Source organism: Chenopodium album, chromosome 7 (genome assembly GCF_948465745.1).
Source record: "Chenopodium album chromosome 7, dcCheAlbu1.1, whole genome shotgun sequence".
Classification (NCBI taxonomy): Eukaryota; Viridiplantae; Streptophyta; class Magnoliopsida; order Caryophyllales; family Amaranthaceae; genus Chenopodium; species Chenopodium album.
In genome coordinates, this window is record NC_137840.1 from 52,290,533 (window position 1) to 52,307,687 (window position 17,155).

Here is a 17,155-nt window from a genome sequence, read left to right on the forward strand (position 1 = left end):
ATAACAAAAGATTAAATTTGGGGAAGAAGCCACACAAAAGACATTCCCCAAATACCAACTAAACAAGGATAAACCCCCCTAGTCCCAGCCGAGTCTACTCCATAAAAAAAATTTGGAGTAAACTCATAAACTAAATTACTAACATCACTAAACAACATTTTAGTTTCGGAAATAAACATAAAAGTAGGCAACTTAGAAGCTAGCAACCACACCAAATAAGGATGAGTAGGGGAGAGTGTGTCATTTAATCCCCTACAATTCCAAGTAATAACCTTCATGAGTCCATGGGGGGCTGTTTCGGTGCCGCCACCTCACCAACAACATCTTCAATAGTTCTAGTTTCCTCGGTGTTCACCTCGATCTACATATCACTATCAAAGTCATGAAAATTAGAATTCACTTCTTCACTACGTTGCTTCTTGGCCGGACTCGAATTTGCCGAAGACGAGTTTGAATACTGTCGTTTTCTACCCAAGTTACCAAAAAGAGGTTGTTTAATCCGCACGCTCCACTACCTGGCCATATCAACATCAGTAATCACTTTCGATTTGAACTCGAAGATGCCATCTTCTCCCCTATGCAAAATATTAAAGCCACCCTTCTCCGCCCACCGATTCAGAGTCTTTGATCGTTTTCGCTCCACCCACCCTAAGTCATAGGATGCTTCCCTCACCGAGCCATCATCACATGATTTTGAAAGGACATGATCAATTGTTCGCGGCCGTTTGTGAGAGACCGGATCAACAGCTTATATCAAGAATAAGTTTAGGGTAAAGAATAAGTTCCTTATATCAAGTATGATTTCTTTGATGCTTCCTATTTTCTTTCCTAATATCATGTTAGTATCATGTTAGGGTTAAAGCTTTGATCTTTGATGTTTAGTGACATGCTAGGATTTGTTATTAATCTTGTTAGTATCATGCCTAGGGTCTTGCTATTATTATGCTTTATTGTTAACATGATTATTTTAATTATGATTATTATTATGATGATTATTATGTTGCTTGATTATATTTGTTGTTATTGCTTGATCACATCTTTTATGCATGTTTAAAAGGAATTTGTACTTGTAATCACGCTTAATAAGATAATTAGTAATATTGTTTAGGGTTAATATGATTATAATTCAAGTGATCGCCAATAATAAAATTATTTGTGCATTAATATTCAACCAACATATATTAAACATGTTTAGGGTTAACCTATTGATTGCATGTTAGTCATAAAGCACATGAATACGAGAAAATAAAGTAGAGGCCTATTATTAGGACATGTTCTTTCTCTTTTAGATTGAATTTGTACCTTCATCCCCGAACTTCCAGTCTTGGTTCCAGACCTATTGGAGTTAACGATCTCTTGGATGGTTAAGGGGTGTAACCTTCACCCTGTGAACGGTTTACAAGTTCCTAAAACTTGTTGGCGACTCTTTTGCTCTAGCTTCCTTCCCTTTGGACGCCACCATACTTACATGTATGATCACAGTGGGGTTCAAGTTTGGGGTAATGCTTGAAATATTCCCTTCACCTAGGTAAGATGGGTTTTTTGTATGTTGAATCTTAGACCACTCTCATTCATGGGCAAATAAAAAAAATGACATTATCTCTCTACCCACTTTCTCACTCCTCTTTTCCACTTTTTTTCATGGGCATTTTTTTTTCTAAAACTTCTCACACATTCATGGGCTAATAAAAAAACCCACACCACTCTCTCTCCTATTTTTTCTCTCTCCTAAAATATTACTATCATTACATTATTTTTAATATGTGTAGCTTTTTTTTTTTTTGCTGATTTGGTACCATGGCCCACACTACTGTAGTAATGAATTTTCGCCATTGCTATGGGCATTTGAGGATTTCCTCATGGCCATTTTTTCTAATGCTCATGAGTGGAAAGCCAAAATTTCATTTTTTTTCATTAAATTCTCCTCTTGGGCGAAAAAATGCCCATGAGTGAGAGTGCTCTTATACAACGCCTCTCTAATTAACCGTTCTATTTGACTTTTAATTATATGTTTTTTAAAAATATGACTTTACATAAAGAAATACTTTCTTGGCTAACCGTCCTATTTGATTTAAACATAATAAAAAAATAATTAATAAATTAGATAACTTTAGATTATAACCCTAGGACGCCTCTCCTCTTTATTTCATGACTCTTAACTTTTCAACAGCAGCTCTTTCTCATCCCTGTCATAAATTTCCTTATTCTTTTTTTTTCAGATCCGTTTATAGTTCTTCCCTCAATGAATTTGATCTTAACTGACCGGGCTGTTGATAGAGAAAGAGATGCTCGATCGACCTTGGAGAAGCTTGACAATGGAGAGCGACGCAGACACTGATGATTAATCTCCTTTGTTGATTTTCGCCGCAATTTCCCATTGCTTCAATGGCCACGATCGATAATTTTAAGTTGGTCCTTTACTCCTTTTGAAGTATTTCAAAGTCGTATCAGTAGATCGTAGTCAATGAGATCCAATTCAAGGTAAATTATTCTTCTTTATTTTGTTAAATTTTATTTAAATTTGGTTTCAGATCTTTTAGGCTTATTTTTTTTATCCATTCCAAATTTATCATTATTTAAACTTTTTTTTTTTACAGATATATGATTGAGATGTGAGAAAATTGTATATATTTTTTTCTCATTTTGTGCCAAATTAAATTTTAAATTAATCATGTGTTTTTTGTTGAACACTTCTGCAAAAACCCAACAGTTTTGGTATATGATTGAAAATTTTGTATTGATATCGACATATCGTTATATCCAAATTCTAATGATTTTAATTTTTAATGCTGGATTTTGCTTGATTCTAAATCAAATCTTATTTTTGAAATTATAGAATTGATATTGATATTGATATTTTTTTTTGCTTGTTGTGTAATAAAGGTATTTTTTCATGTTAATGCAGATTTGATCATAAATGAGAAGATCAAGTATCGTGCTTCAAAAAAAAAAAAACGAAGATCAAGTACTGTATATATGATTCGTTGCGGGACAGCAATACAACAACTTTGAAAGAATAAAAGATTCTTGTAGACTTTTTTAATCTTTTTTTTAAACCATTTTTTAAATCTTTTTATTCATTTTTCATTTACATTTAAGTTGTATAAAAAATTTATTAATTATATAGAAGTTTCGATAACCTTTTGGATTTCCACTATTTTTCAATAAGTTCTTCAGTTTGCAGAGTAGCTGAGTAAGAGCCTAGTATCTCGCAAATGATTTTTTTTATTAAAAAAGGAGGAATAGAGAACTGTTGGCGTATTCTTTATGGAGGAAAAGAAAGCGGCTAAGTGTCATGACCGTTCTCTTTTTCTTCATTTTTATCACATTTTAGGCAGGGAATAGAGAACCGTGATCAGACACAACCGTTCTCTATAGTTGACTATACAAATCACCTATTCAAACTTTTTATAAACTTTATACATAGCTTAGCAGTGGGACGGTCCTCAGGCGATCTATAAGGCCTATTTTGACAGTTCTCTAAGCCCTTTTTTGTAGTTGTGGGACATACCATAGTGTTTTGGGTGTTTTTGTCCCTCGGGAGAGTTACGATCGAAGACTGGTCCGGCTGGAGTTGTACCTGCAAAAACAACGGAAATTCTTGGTGGTAGGAGCTCCGCCTCCGAAGATCAAGTTAGAACTTGAATGAAAGGAAAAAGTGCGGAAATTTAAGTGGGATCTTCTCGGATTCCGAGATCAGGTGTTCTCTGATGAGAGAAAATGGATGTAATAAATGATTGAATGTGTCCCAAAATGGGGAAATATCTCCCTATTTATTGGGTCACTCTGGAAAAAAAGTGTCCCTCCTTAGGTAACTCTGACCTAGGTTTTGTGGGCTGCGCCGCAATTGCGGCTTTTTTGGGAATTGGGTCTTGAAGGCCGCAATTCTTCTGCTTTATCAGAGGCTGCCACGTGTCAGCTAGTGAGTGGCCTTAGATGACCTGTCCAGACTTTACATGTGGACCTCTCTGATTGGTCCACAAGTCTAGGGTATTTTTACCCTAAATAGTTGCCCCTTATAGGGGTGACGTGGCGGGCCAAGTGACGCCTGTAACACGCGTTCCCCCGTGAGTAGTGAACATTAATAACGGCTATTAACCTTCTGGAGACTGACAGGAATGCCCCCGTTTTACCCCTCTATAAATAGGGTTTTACCCCTCCCTTCTCTCCCCTCATTTACAATCTTTGAGAAATTTTCTAGAGACAGAAAGTGAGATTCTAGTGAAAGATACTCTGATCCCACCAGCATTAGATATTTCAATATTTCCCGTCTGATGCAGTTTTCAGAAAGTTCAGAGCCAAAGTAAGGTAACCGCCCTGTACCCTCTTTCAGCTTTTTATTTTTTCTTCTTTTTCATCTATATACATTCTTGTTCCGTCTGTATGCATATTCTTTAAAAGAAAAAATGGACCCTCAATCCACACACTCGGCACCGCCTAGGACATTCAACCGGTCTCCCAATACGGCTGAATCTAGAACAAGGGGTGCCTTTTCTAGACTCTCGGTACAACTTTGCTCATCCCCGAATTCCTCCCTCTTTGTGTCTGTACAGTACACAATGGCAAGTGTTGAGCAAACGGCTATTAAGCCGAGAAGTCGGCGCGCTAGGGAAGTGCCCACAGATAAGGTTTTTTCCGGATGGGGAACAGGAGGAATCGAAGCAGCAAAGCGGTTCCGATGATGGGGCTCCCTGTTCCCCAAGCAGCTTAAACGTAAGGGAGGTAGGCGGTGAAGAGGTCGCCTCCTCTCATGGGTCAGGGGAGGAGTTAGGCGGTTACGAGGCCGCCGAAAGATCGGGGGCAGAGGCATCTGGCTCCGATCCAGACGATTTTGCAGCTGACTACCAGCAACACTGCCCTGTTACAGAGCGGATTTGAGTCTTTCAAGGAGAAGCACCCCTTTGGAAAGGGGTGGATAATTGTGGTCCCACCTGGGGATGCGGTAATGGCCTGGGACAATGGAATAAAAAATGCTGACAATTACTTCGTCTACTACGAGGCGGTAATTGCAGCCGGCCTCCGCTTCCCTCTTCATAGGGGAATTAGAAAAATTCTCAAGGGGTACGATGTAGGCGTCTGGAATCTCAACCAAAACTCGTGGGTCAATATTCTGAGCTACATCGCCGCCTGGGAGTTCTAGGGTTTGGAGCCCAGCTTCGCCGCCTTTGCTCACATGCATTACATGAGCAAAGCCTCAGGCGGCCATGGGGCGTGGTATACTCTTACCACCCTTCCCTAATATTTGATGTTTTTGGACAAAGTGTCCAACTAGACCGGCTAGAAGGAGAAATTTTATTTGTTCTCCTGTCCAAGGTTGAGTCACAACCAGACCCTGCGCCAGTACAATAGAGAACCGACTCTTCTAGGCAGGAAGTGTGCCCTCCCTTGCATCTCTTCTAAAGCTTACGAGGAAATAATGGAGCCGGGATTTTTTCGAGACCACGACTGAGCCCTTGGGGGATAGGACTTACATAGTTGTGCCAAAGAACTGGATCCCCCATCCGGATTTTTTCAAGGATGAGAGTTTCTTGTCCGCCTGTGGACTTGGCACGATGTTCAACAAGGGTAGACCCACTATACATCCGGCAAATTGCCGTCTCTGCTTATATACTTCAATTCTTTTAATTGTTTTGCCTAAATGGTTGTTTGCTCCTTGTAGAAGAAGCGCTGAAAATGGTAGACCTAGAGAAAACTTCGGCTAAGTCTGCCACGCTGCTGCGCAAGGAACAGCTGCAAGCCAAGAAGGCAGCAGCCAAGGCCAAGGAGGCCAAGAAGGGAGGGGTAAGACCGCCTGACCTGTTTTTATTTTTTCTTTTTGTCCAACATTCTTCCGGTTGTAACCTTTTTGGCTTTTTCTTTGTAGAGTGTTGGCAAAACTATTTCCTGCTCAATCTCAAAACTGATTAAGAGACCAGGTGAGGAGTTGGAGAAAACTCCCTCTGCTAAGGCTGCCAGGAGGAACCCTTCCCAGACAACCTCTTCTGCCAACCCGGATCGTCTTACGACTAGGGGCAAAACTCCTGCTGTTATGAAGACTCTGATCGAAAACTCAGAACGCTAAAAAAATGCGCCGGATGCCTCTACAACATCGAATGCATACATTTGACTAATCTCATTCAACATGCACCATAAAATACTTCATTTTTTCCTTTTTGTGTCTTTCTTTTTTCGGGAGAAAGTCGGTACCCTCCACAAAAATGACGGAAATTTTTTGCTTTTCTGCATTTTGAGTCAAGCACATGCACACGCGATTCAAAGAAAGTCGGCACCTCCACAAAAATGACGGAACATTTTTGCTTTTCTACATTTTTAGTCAAGCACATGCACACACGAGTCATGCACATTGATTCATGTCACCTTGAATTGAGTCTAACACATGTGTCAAAACACATTAAATCACATAAAAGTCACACACGTTTCAAAACACGTTGAGTCAACCTCAAGTCAGTCAATCACCTTAGGTCAACCCTAAGAAAAACACCAGCAAAGTCTTTAGGAAATCTTTTGATTTTTACAGGATTCAATCAGCAAAGCTAATGTTCACAGCCAACTGAACGATTTCAATAAACATTCAAGTATAAAAGCTCTTTTATTGAGAGACGTGTGGACATATAATCAAGCTCTTTTGCTTAGAGACGCGTGGGCATCCTATTCAAAGCTCTTTTGTTCAGAGACGCGTGGACATATCATGAAGCTCTTTTACTCGAGACGCGTGGGCATAACATTTAAAGATCTTTTGTTCAGAGACGTGTGGACATATCTATGAAGCCCTTTTGCTCGGAGACTCGTGGGCATAACATTCAAAGCTTTTTTGTTTAGAGACGCGTGGACATTCCTTTCAAGCTCTACTGCTCGGAGGCGCGTAGGCATATCATTCAAAGCTCTTTTGCTCAGAGTCGCGTGGACATCTCCTTTAAGCTCCTTTGTTCAGATACGAGTGAAGATCCCTAATCAAGCTCTTTTTCTTAGAGACGCGTGGGCATCCTATCAAAGCTCCTTTGTTCAGAGACGCGTGGACATATCATGAAGCTCTTTTGTTCAGAGACGAGTGAACAATACTATCGAAGCTCCATTGTTCAGAGATGAGTGAACATTTCTAAAAAGGAGGAAGCTCTTTTGTTCAGAGACGAGTGAACATCGACAGCAGCGAAGCGCGACCAGGCCACAATATTAACAGCAGCGAAACTGAAGATGGCTATAAGCAGTCACCTTCAACGATGTTCCCTAGGATGTGGAGGATTTTCACAAACAATAGAGGATAGCTACAAGTAGCGGTCTTTGACGATGGCGTTCACGACGCACTATGGAGGTTGTCACAACAATAATGCAACAAAAATCGATTACTCTAGAGACGCGTGCTCGACGGTGCAAGATACGCGTTTCTAACTCTTTTACCTGTTTAACTAACGCTAGTTTGTAGGTATCAACGTTACAAGAAAGATTAAGGATCGCAGAACGTTCTGAATCATTCTCCGTCCCTATCGCTACTTTGACTTTTGTTTTCAAAACTTGCGTTTCTCCAAACTCAGTCAAAGTGGGGGCTTTTGTAGACACTCAAATGTGTCTCCCCAAAACCAAACCTAGTGATGAATACCTTTCACGTCATTTGATTATTGAATGAAGCGAAAGTGTGAAAAGTCTAGTGATGTGGTTGTTTTTATGAAAATATCTTTCTTTCTATTTTTGAAAATATTTCTTTTTAATACTCTATTTATGAAAATAGTCAGTCCAATTTGGTTTGGTCCATGATAAGGGTCCAATAATAGTATAGTTGGATTGGGTTCAAAAAGATCTTTCCAACTATATATTAGAAGCCCAATTTCGATGAATAATGAGGAAGTTATGGCCTAAATACTAAATTGGGCCCAAAATGAATTTTATATGTGGCCCAATGATCTATAGGAGGGCCTATTAATTATTACTCCTAAAGTTATTAGGATTGACTTTTAATCTTCTTGAATAATCTAGAAGGTTCTTTTAAATTCTAATAGTATTAGGATTGGTAATTATATTTTAAAGAGTTTTATTTGGAATAAAATAAGTGTTTTATGATAAATCCGATTTTAATTTGATAAACACTGAATTTGCTGCTTAATCATATTAAGAAAAGGATTATGTACAAAGCGCGTTTTATCTTTTAATTAGCGCCAAACGACAGAGTCTGCCACCTGGTGCTAATGTCTGTCGCCTGGCGCTGGTGCCTGTCGCCTTGCGACATAAAACTTGAAGTATTTTCTATCGTTTTCGGACTATTTTTCTATAATTAGGGGTCGTATCTCCCCGTTTTTAATCATTCGGAATCATCATCTATCTATATTTTCTCTTTAAATCTAGAAGCTTATTCTATCTCTATTGTTTTTCTAAACCTCTCCTTTTACAAAATTCCACATTTATTAGATCTAAACACACCTAGCCAAGTTTGAAGTTACCTTCGCCCTAGACGTGAAAGGTTGATAATTTATGAGGGTTTGGTCCAAAATTTCTATTTTAATTATTTAATTTGATTGTTTGATTTAATATTTTCCTTGAAGTTACTAACGCGTGTATCGTGTTATTAGAAAGAAATACGCAGCATCCAAGTAAGTTGTTTTAATTGCTCTTTTGATGTAGAAATCTTGCTTTGATTATTTTGATTCCTAGTATCATGTTACGATGTCTTTATGATTCCTAGTATCATGTTTAGGGTAATAACTAAGATTTCTAATATCATGTATGTTTCTATGATGCTTCCTATTCTTTCCTTCTATCATGTTAGGGATAAATCTTTGATATTTAATGTTTAGTGACATGCTAGGGTTTGTTATTAATCTTGTTATTAGTATCATGCCTTAGATCTTGCTAAAATTATTTCTTTGAGATAGAGATTATTATGATGTTGCTTGATATATCTTATTGTTATTGCTTGATCACACATTTTATGCATGTTTAAAGGGAATTTGTACTTGTAATCACGCTTAATAATATAATTAATAATCTTGTTTAGGCTAATATGATTATAATTCAAGTGATCTCCAATAACAAATTTGTTTGTGCATTAATATTCAACCAACATAGATTACACAGGTTTATGGTTAACCTAATGATTGTATGTTAGTCAGAAAACGCACATGAATATGAGAAGAATAAAGTAGAGGCTTATTTTTAGGGCAGGTTCAATCTCTTTTAGGTTGGATTTGTACCTTCATCCCCGAATATCAAGTCATGGTTCCATTCCACTATGGAGTTAGCGATCTCATGCATCGTGAAGGGTTGTAACCTTCACCTTATGAACGGTTTACAAGTTCCTAAAACTTGTTGGCGACTCTTTTACTCTAGCTTCCTTCCCTTTGGACGCTACCGTGCTTAAGTGTATGATCATAGTGGGGCTCAAGTGTGGGATGCTTGAAATATTCCCTACAATTACGAATCCACTCAAAAAGTTGTATGAAACAACGAATCGAGAACATGTCGAATTGTTATATTTATGTACTCCCATCGTTCCTTAAAGTTTGACTCACTTTGTATTATCATGGTCTCCAATGAACATCTTTATTTGACCATTAATAACTTCTGTTATGTATAAGTAAAATATTTAAAAAGTTGATATTTGATAAATTTATCATAAGAGGAATCTAATAAGATTAAACTTGTTAATTTATTTTGATTATATACTCCCTACGTTTTTTATTTGCATCACTTTTGTTTACACAGAGTTTTAGGAAAATGAATTAGATATAATATAATAATGTGAGTGGATAAATAATTTAGTATGGTAAAAGTAATGTGTGGACCATGAAAGTGAGAGTATGTGTGAGAGAGTAATAGGGGCCATGAGAGAGAGAAATGCTAAATTATTTGAGTGGGGTTTTAAGTAAGAGAGATAAATAATAAAATCTAGTATAAAGTTAATATATATAGAAGTGATGCTAATCCCTAACCCCTAAAATGTAAGTAGTAATCTTACTGTTCATTTCTCAATAATATAGCTTTGTAATAGTGTTTTCTTGGTTATACCCTTACTTGGTGATGTGTCTTATTATTGCCACTTTTTCGTAGTTCGTCAGCTTGTTTGTGCCACGTCAGGTTTTCTTGTTTCCTTCGTCTTACTGGTTATGAGCTTGCGGTTTTGATGGTTTAAATGGTTTTCCTGGTGTTACTGGTTTTGATGGTTTAAATGGTTTCCCTTGTCTTATTGGTTGTGAGCTATTCTCTAATTCATGCGTTCTTACTGGTTTTGAGGTTGCGGATTACAGATTATGGTAAATTATTGTGACATTACGTCGTGGTTTTGGGATTAGCGGTTATTTAGTTTGGTTTTGGATGGTGTTCTGGGTTTTTGCCTTGGTGAGGCTTTGTTTAAGCAGCATGTCAGCTGGATTCTGTAGAAGATTCAAGTCGTTGTTCCAGGTTACTGTGACAATGGCGTCTCAGGATGTGGACTTTGGGTTTAGCATGAGAGACGGCATCGTTATTGTCTTGGTAAGTGTTTATTAGTATTATTACATTGTTGATTCTTGTTATTATTATTGATATTTTTATTTGCCTTAGTTTTGGTGTTTTTACTGTGATATTGTATTGGTAAGTGTTTATTAGTATTATTACATTGTTGATTCCTGTTATTGTTATTTGTATTTTTTATTTCCCATAGTTTTGGTGTAGTTGCTGTGATCTTTTCTATTATGGTTGTAATTAGTTTTGTGGGTTCAGTTAGTGTTTAATTAGGAGGGGTAATTTTTAGTATTGCTACTGTAAGTCATTTTAACTTTGTATGGGTTTTTTTGGGATGGGTTTGGGGTGGAGGTGGGGGTGGGGGTGAGGGTGGTTAGTGTTAGAGCTTTCTATACTGTACTTTGTGTGTACTTTTACTTGTTTTGGTTTTTCCCCTTTAAGTACTTGTGCAGATTTTTTTATGATGGGTTTCCCTTTTGGAAGGTTTTTTTTTACTCAATTTTTATTGGGAAATCCCTTTAAACTTCTTATTATGGGGGCTAAAAACGTGGAACTTTAGTGGCTTGCTTTAAGAATTTATTTTTTATGGGGAAGGCTTTAACTTTTGGAGGTATATTTGGTTTTTTTTTTTTTTTTTTTTTTCTTGGTATATATGTTGTATATATATATATATATATATATATATATATATATATATACAAATTCTTTGGAGTTTTCATTTATTTGTTGTTTTTTTCTTTGAGAAGTTTGGTTAAGGTACTCAGATTTGAGAGCTCCACTACGCTGTGTGATTTTTGGTTGTTAAATGGTTGTACTTATTGGACTTGAATTTAATATTGCTAAATCTAAGAACACTTTTGCCAAATACAATGTTTACCTGTCTGAATATTCGAAAAATCTTCTTGCAATACTATGGAACATGTTTGCCTTTATTTATGTTCTGTTTTTTCTAGTGTGTTTTTAATGAAGCCTTGTGCATAATATGATGTGACATCAATTTGATAATATGATATTTATTGAAGTGTTTTAAAATCTGCAATGTATTTGAATTTCCCTTGAATTGTGTCCTTGTGTTATGAAAAAAATAAAATATTATGTTGTTTTATGCTTAGATTTGTAACAAAAAGAGAGTGTTTGGTTTTGTAATGGGTAGGATTCTAATGGTGTTGTGTGGGAATGAGTAGGATTCTAATAGTGCATTTTTTGTTTGGTTGATGGGTTTAGGAGCATCAATTGTTACCATTGCTTATTGTAGCGTGCCAATTACTTGTTTTTTTTGTAATTGTTGTTTTTAAGAATAAGTTACTTGGTTAGCGTGTATAATGGTTTTGCTGCTATGTTGGTTTAATGTTGTTAGTAGTATTTTGATTGTTGTACTAAGTTGTACTCTGATCTTGCACAGCTTATTTTGTTGCTGCTGTTCGAACTACTTTTGTTGTTGCTGTCTGCACAAGCTGCTTTAAGTGCTTATTCTGATTTTTAATAATTGGTGTTTTTGGTAGTTTAATATTTATGGATATTTAGATCGACTTTGCTTTGTTGGTTGTCTGTCTTATGGTAGCTTGTTTTGTGTGTTTTGTTGTTTCTTCTTTTAGCTCTTTGTTAAGTTACACATGGATTACAAATACAATTATACAGTCATTTGTGGGAAAGTTAATTTTTTTCTCGGATGCTTTGTTATTGGTGTTTAGAGCTTCAACTTTTACGCTATTCTTTACAGGAGTGTATTTTTTATTTTGTCTACATTGCTGCTGGCGTGTGTGTATGGCGTTTTTTTTAGCTGGTTAAAGTTACAAGTTATGAATTGTGATGCAAAAACTATCTCCATTCCTTTTGAATCGCCGTTGAAGGGGGCAATTGATTGCCTACGATTTCCAAAGCCTGTTTATGGTCTGAGGCCTGTTCAGAAAAATAGTGTTTATGTGCGCGTGCGATTAGAAATTGGACCATGTTGCATTTATTTTTTTGCTGGGTAAGAGCCTACTATAGAGGCATCGCGTAAAAAGGCGGATTAGAAAATTATTCAGGGTTTGATGAAGCGGTATGGTGTTTGTGTTGATGATTTTACGTTTGAGAAGGTAAAGATGTATGAGCTTTGTGAGAGTTTATTTGCTCGTAAGCGTAGTGTCCTTGTCCATGACAAAGAGAGCATATTTAAGTGTTTTAGAGAGGAACTTGCTTATGGGAAATCGTTTAATGGCGTTGTTCATGTGTCGATGGATTATGTTAGTTTCTTAACTGACGTTGTTAAGAAAACTGTCGTTTTGATTGTTTCGTTTGAAACCGTTCCAGTTAAGAGCAAGGGTTTTATATGTTGGATAATGATTAGTTGTTCATGCACTGGAGAAGATTTGGAGTGTATCTTTAGTGACCCATGTTCTGAGATTAGTGTTGCTGAGCAACAGGCTGCAAAGAAGGCTATTTCTGCCTTTTTCAAGCGTGCAAGGATTTTTTAGCTACTATGCTTGGATGCTTTTTGTTAAGAACTTTTGTTAAGAGATCTCTGGATTAACCATCACCACTTTAGAAACTTATGATTGTATCCTTGAAGTCCCAATAATTTTTCTATTAGATTATGCCTTGCCACACTAGGAGCATCTTTTAGTATGGTTGAAGTGGCAATGGTTTTGTAGGGTGTGGTTTTTATTATCTATCTTGTTAACCGGTGTAAGTTATAAAATTATTGCAACTGTGATCCGCTCTATATATATATATAAATATTATTCACTGAGGTTAATATATGTGGTATCGTTTTTTAAAAAAGATGTTACTAATGATGCGTTATATTTGCTGTAATTGCATAGTCTTTAGTATGAAATTAATTAGTTACTATCATTGTTCATGTGGATCAAGTGACTGCATTTGTTGATTGGTATATGCTTATTAGGTTTGTCCATGCATTTTCTAATGGGGGGGGGGGTATCTTCCATGGTGTCTCAAGTTACTGTAAGCTGAGTAGTTATAAGGCATGATTTTGTGTATCTGTGTTAGTAATCAGATATTGTGACAACTGATTTTGAAATTATTTCTGTTATGGCCCTTATTTTGTGCTTTGTTTTCCTTTTTTCATTCTCGCAGACCATGTAATATGCGGCCACTTCGGATATAATATATGTAAAAATCTAATTTCTGAAATGAAAAATATATATGTAACAGATATGTGACCTAAGTGTGTGCTGAGGATCATTTGGCTTCCACCTTCTAATAAAGTTGCTTTGTTATTTGGGGTACAGTGAAACTGATCCTACAATGGGTAAGCTATTCAGAATTTTTTGGTTATTGTTTTGTTGTTTGTTTGTTTATGGTGATGTTACAATAGGTGTAGTTGTGTGTTTTGTGTGCAATTGCATGTGGTGTTAAGTAGCAACTTCTAAACATTAAGTTTAGATTGTGTTTTATCAGACAGTTAGAGCTCAGGAAAACGATCTCCTCAAACTAAAGTCACAAAAAAGAGACGAGCTTTGGATGGCACACCTCAGGCTACACTTGTTAGGTGTACAAGTGTAGACACCAAATTGTGTCTCCCCAAAACCAAACCTAGTGATGAGTACTTTTTACGTCATTTTATTATCAAATGAGGTGAAATGTGAAAGAGTCTCGCGATGCTTTTGTTTTTAATAAAAAAAAATACTTCTTTTTGTTTTCGAAAATATTTCTTTTCGTAGCTTATTTATGAAAATATCCAATCCAATTTAGTTTGGACCATATTATGGGTCCAATAATAGTGTAGTTGGATGGAGATCGAAAAGAGTTTTCTAACGATATATTATAAGCCCAATTCCGATAAATAGTGAAGAAGTTATGGCTCAAATATTAAATTGGTTATTAAATGAGTTTTATGGGTGACAAAATGATCAAGTGGAGGGTTTATGAATTATCATTCCTAATGTCATTAAGAATTACTTTAATTTTCGAGAATAATCTAGAAGGTTATTTTAAGTTCTAAAGAGATAAGGATTAATAATTATATTTTTAGAAAAGATAAAGAATTTTAGTTGGAATAAAACAAGTATTTTAAAGGATTTAATTTGACTTTAAATAATAAAGTATGGACTCTAATTATCCAATTATATTGGAAAAAGTATTTCGTAGGCAAAAAATTATCCAGCAGCACCATCGCGCTGCGACAGGTTAATCGCGAGACTTAGACACAGATATCCAAGCTCGAAGTTGCCTTCGCCCTACACGTGAAAGGTTGATAATTTCTGAGGGTTTGATCCCAAATCTCTATTTCAGTTATTTAAATTAATTGTTTGATTTAATATTTTCATTGAAGTTAGTAACGTGTGTATTATTTTGATAGAAAGAGATACGAGGCCATAAAGTGAGTAATTTTATTGTTATATTTTGTAGAAAGCATGTTTAGATTATATTAATTCCTAGTATCATACTATGATGTTATTTATTAATTTTTAGTATCATGTTTAGGTTGCTTCATATTTTCTTTTATCATGTTAGTATCATGTTAGGGTTAAAGATTTGATCTTTATTGTTTAGTGACATGCTAGGATTTTGTATTAATCATGTTAGTATCATGCCTAGGATCTTGCTAATATTATTATGTTTTGATGAGATTATTATGATGATGATGATTTGTTGTATCAATAATATTATTCTTTTGCTTGTTATTATTATTTTTCTTTATTGCATAATCACGCCCTCTCTTGCAGGTGTAAAGAGAATTTGTACTTGAAATCACGCTTAATAAGATAATTAATAATTTTATTTAGGCTAATATGATTTTAATTTAAGTGACCACCAATAATAGATTTGTTTGTGCATTAGTATTCAACCAACATAGACTAAACAAGTTTAGGATTAATATAATGATTGTATGTTAGTCAGAAAGCGCACATGAATATGAGAAGAACAAAGTAGAGGCCTATTTTTAGGGCAGGTTCAATCTCTTTTAGGTTAATTTTGTACCTTCATCCCCGAATATCCAGTCATGGTTCAAGACAACTACGGAGTTAGCGATCTCATGGATCTTGAAGGTGTGTAACCTTGACCATGTGAACAGTTTACAAGTTCCTAAAACTTGTTGGCGACTCTTTTACTCTAGCTTCCTTCCCTTTTGACGCCACCATGCTTAAGTGTATGATCATAGTGGGGCTCAAGTGTAGGATGCTTAAAATATTCCCTATAGTTTTTTGGCGAATTGATTAGGGAGGATTTCTATTTTAATTCCTAAAATTTATTTTGGCAATAATTTCGAATGAGTGGATGAGACACAAAAAGTTCATGTGCGTAATTTTTATTGACATTAATGGCATTAGCATAAAAAGGTCCGCATTGGAAAGACCATCCGTAATGCGTCACAAACATAGGCTTCTTATACGTAGGAAATTTGGGAAATATATTTCACAACAAGAATAAAAAAAATACTGCAAAAATCGAAAAATTCTAAGAACACAGAAAACTGTCGAAGCATGTAGGAACCGTCTCTGAGAGAACAGAGCCCATCGCAGTGCGATGGCTCAATCGCGATGCGATGGAAACATCACAACTCGACAGGGCCATCTCCTCGTGATGATCCCTGTTTTCTCGTTCCAGAGTTCTTCCAATACCGAGCCAGACGTCTGCCTTCTTGCTTTGACTGGTTCTAGTACTAAATACTCGATTTTACTTCCAAATTGTGTTTTTCTCGCTTTTCTGAAACCAGTGTTCTACATATGGCCATAACCCTCTGGGAATTCACGCTTCATCTACCCAATGGAACGCTCATTGCAACGAAGGGTACATCCGAGTTTGTGAATTCACCAAACCGTGGAAACAAGTTCAACTTGTTGGGTCCCATTCATACGCGCCAACCCTTCCAAAGGTAAGGCTTCTGCACGATGCATTCGCACTACTACAAAAATATGCAAAGAGACTCGTTGAAATATCCTTTACAAACCTCCTATCAACGGGTCTCTATCTAAGGGGTCTGTCTGATAAATAGACCGCCTGTATGGATGGGGTCTGTTTTTAAAAGAAAAAAGACTCGTTATGGAAAATACCAGGTTTGTTAGATTAATTATTAAAGATACGAGAGCCGTTGTAAAAGAAATAGGGTATGTTTGCTAGATATAACAGACCCGTTAAAAGAGAAATAAGGTCCTTTTTAAAATTAAATTTAGACCATACCCTATATCAAAGATATGGGGTGTCTTTGATTTTTTATTTTTTTTAATTTAATTCATCAACCCGTAAGATCCGTTCTTAACCTAACAGGTTTGTTAGCATACCTTTATTTTTATTTTTTTCAAAAAATCAATAAAATATTTAAATGGCCTTTTTTTCCAGCAATTTCTTCAATAATTTATGTAGGCGTCGTATGAAGTGCGCCTACGTTAAAAGAATGTGTGAATATTCTTAGCACTCATAGGAAGTGGGAATTGACATAATACGATTAGGGACAAGGAAAGTAGGGATCCGCCAACAAGTTTTTAAGGAACTTGTAAACCGTTCACGGATCATAAAAGGCATCCACGATAAGGGAACACGAAAGGCAACAACGATTGACCCGTGAAGGTTACACCCCATTCATAATCCATGAGATTGCTAACTCCATATGTTTCGAAACCACGGAAGGAGGATCAGGGATGATGGTACAAAGTGAGTCATGGAGTCACATTCGCCCGTATTGGCCTCTACTCGATTCTTATAGTGAAAAGTGATTACTTGTGATCTCAAAGGCCAACAAAAAAATATTCAATTTGCTCCAAACTATTATTAGACTAAATTG